The sequence below is a fragment of the Oncorhynchus keta genome, chromosome 10 (assembly GCF_023373465.1).
Source record: "Oncorhynchus keta strain PuntledgeMale-10-30-2019 chromosome 10, Oket_V2, whole genome shotgun sequence".
Classification (NCBI taxonomy): Eukaryota; Metazoa; Chordata; class Actinopteri; order Salmoniformes; family Salmonidae; genus Oncorhynchus; species Oncorhynchus keta.
In genome coordinates, this window is record NC_068430.1 from 36777884 (window position 1) to 36781456 (window position 3573).

The following is a 3573-nucleotide window of genomic DNA, read 5'->3' on the forward strand; positions in this document are numbered from 1 at the left end:
TTCAGGGTTTGTTCTGTACACATCGTTGGTTGTACCAAGTGCAATGAGGGTTCCTCAAATGACAAACATTGGAGACCCGTAAATGACCCTCATATCCAGATTGTATAACTTTGTTATAACAGCCTAATAGGATATACAATACAATACTATACAATAGAAGGCATATCATAGTAATGATGTAACCTGCTCTCCCTTGCGCACAATAGTGCTTTTGAACCCCATGATTGCTGCTTGATTTGTTCTTCTATGTTTTGTGTCATCATGTACGTTGGCCATTGATCATGCCAACTGCAGGGGACACCAAAGCAGCTACCTTGCCAAGACTAAATCTTGTAAAATACCTTTAGCTTATTTGCAGTTTCCAGAGTAGATCTGTGGTAAGGATCTGGACCCTCTCTTTCTAAAATTATCTGCCAAAATTGTTGCAACCCCTATTACTAGCCTGTTCTTCTCTTTCGTATTGTCTGAGATTCCCAAAGATTGGAAAGGTGCCGCAGTCATCCCCCTCTTCAAAGGGGGTGGCACTCTAGACCCAAACTTCTACAGACCTATATCTATCCTACCCTGTCTTTCTAAGGTCTTTCGAAAGCCAAGTTAACAAACAGATTACCGACCATTTCGAATCCCACCGTACCTTCTCTGCTATGCAATCTGGTTTCAGAGCTGGTCATGGGTGCACTTCAGCCACGCTCAAGGGCCTAAACGACATCATAACCGCCATCGATAAGAGACATTACTGTGCAGCCGAATTCATCGACCTGGCCAAGGCTTTCGACTCTGTCAATCACCACATTCTTATTGGCAGACTCGACAGTCTTGGTTTCTCTAATGTTTGCCTCGCCTGGTTCACCAACTACTTCTCTGATAGAGTTCAATGTGTCAAATCGGAGGGCCTGTTGTTCGGACCTCTGGCAGTCTCTATGGGTGTGCCACAGGGTTCAATTCTCGGGCCGACTCTCCTCTCTGTATACATCAATGATGTTGCTCTTGCTGCTGGTGATTCTCTGATCCACCTCTACGCAGACGACATCATTCTGTATACTTCTGGCCCCTCTTTGGACACTGTTAACTAACCTCCAGAGGAGCTTCAATGCCATACAACTCTCCTTCCGTAGCCTCCAACTGCTCTTAAATGCAAGTAAAACTAAATGCATGCTATTCAATCGATCACTGCCAGCACCTGCTCATCCGTCCAGCGTCAGTACTCGACTTAGAATACGTGGACAACTACAAATACCTGGATGTCTGGTTAGACTGCAAACTCTCCTTCCAGACTCACATTAAGCATCTCCAATGTTGTCTATAAAATAGCCTCCAACACTCTACTCAACAAACTGGATGCAGTCTATCACAGTGCCATCCGTTTTGTCACCAAAGCCCCATACAATACTCACCATTGCGACCTGTACACTCTTGTTGGTTGGACCTCGCTTCATACTCTTCGCCAAACCCACTGGCTACAGGTTATCTACAAGTCTCTGCTAGGTAAAGCCCCACCTTATCTCAGCTCACTGGTCACCATAGCAGCACCCACTCGTAGCACGCGCTCCAGCAGGTATATCTCACTGGTCACCCCCAAAGCCAATTCCTCCTTTGGTTGTCTTTCCTTCCAGTTCTCTGCTGCCAATGACTGGAACGAACTGCAAAAATCTCTGAAGCTGGAGACTCATATCTCCCTCACTAGCTTTAAGCACCAGCTGTCAGAGCAGCTCACAGATCACTGCACCTGTATATAGCCCATCTGTAACTTGCCCATCTATCTACCTACCTCATCCCCATACTGTATTTATTTATTTATCTTGCTCCTTCACACCCCGGTATCTCTACTTGCACATTCATCTTCTGCACGTCTACCATTCCAGTGTTTAATTGCTATATTGTAATTACTTCGCCACCATGGCCTATTTATTGCCTTAACTTACCTCATTTGCACTCACTGTATATAGACTTTTTGTTTTATTTTGTTCTACTGTATTATTGACTGTATGTTTTGTTTATTCCATGTGTAACTCTGTGTTGGTGTATGTGTCAATTTGCTATGGTTTATCTTGGCCAGGTCGCAGTTGCAAATGAGAACTTGTTCTCAACTAGCTTACCTGGTTAAATAAAGGTGAAATAAAATAAATAAATAATGTACTACATGTTGGCCGTTGATCATGCCTACTGCAGGGGACACCAAAGCAACTACCTTGCCAAGATTGTAAATCTTGTAAAATATATATGTGTACAGTTTGCAAAGCTGTCATCAAGGCAAAGGGTGGTTGTTTGAAGAATATAAAATATAACATCTATTTAACACTTTTGGTTACTGCATGATTCCATATGTTATTTCATAGTTTTAATGTCTTCACTATTCACTAATGTCTTCACTACTATTCTACAATGTAGAAAATAGAACAAATGATTTGCTACGTCACTCCTCCACCAGGCTGACTCCCTTCCAGTGTGTTCTGGGTTATCAACCGGTCCTGTCTCCCTTCCAGTGTGTTCTGGGTTATCAACCGGTCCTGTCTCCCTTCCAGTGTGTTCTGGGTTATCAACCGGTCCTGTCTCCCTTCCAGTGTGTTCTGGGTTATCAACCGGTCCTGTCTCCCTTCCAGTGTGTTCTGGGTTATCAACCGGTCCTGACTCCCTTCCAGTGTGTTCTGGGTTATCAACCGGTCCTGACTCCCTTCCAGTGTGTTCTGGGTTATCAACCGGTCCTGACTCCCTTCCAGTGTGTTCTGGGTTATCAACCGGTCCTGACTCCCTTCCAGTGTGTTCTGGGTTATCAACCGGTCCTGACTCCCTTCCAGTGTGTTCTGGGTTATCAACCGGTCCTGACTCCCTTCCAGTGTGTTCTGGGTTATCAACCGGTCCTGACTCCCTTCCAGCGTGTTCTGGGTTATCAACCGGTCCTGACTCCCTTCCAGCGTGTTCTGGGTTATCAACCGGTCCTGACTCCCTTCCAGTGTGTTCTGGGTTATCAAACGGTCCTGACTCCCTTCCAGTGTGTTCTGGGTTATCAACCGGTCCTGACTCCCTTCCAGTGTGTTCTGGGTTATCAACCGGTCCTGACTCCCTTCCAGTGTGTTCTGGGTTATCAACCGGTCCTGACTCCCTTCCAGTGTGTTCTGGGTTATCAACCGGTCCTGACTCCCTTCCAGCGTGTTCTGGGTTATCAACCGGTCCTGACTCCCTTCCAGCGTGTTCTGGGTTATCAACCGGTCCTGGCTCCCTTCCAGTGTGTTCTGGGTTATCAACCGGTCCTGACTCCCAGTGTGTTCTGGGTTATCAACCGGTCCTGACTCCCTTCCAGTGTGTTCTGGGTTATCAACCGGTCCTGACTCCCTTCCAGTGTGTTCTGGGTTATCAAGCGGTCCTGACTCCCTTCCAGTGTGTTCTGGGTTATCAACCGGTCCTGGCTCCCTTCCAGTGTGTTCTGGGTTATCAACCGGTCCTGACTCCCTTCCAGTGTGTTCTGGGTTATCAACCGGTCCTGACTCCCTTCCAGTGTGTTCTGGGTTATCAACCGGTCCTGACTCCTGACTCCTGACTCCGTGGACCCAGGGCCAGACCAGCGAAACCTGCGGT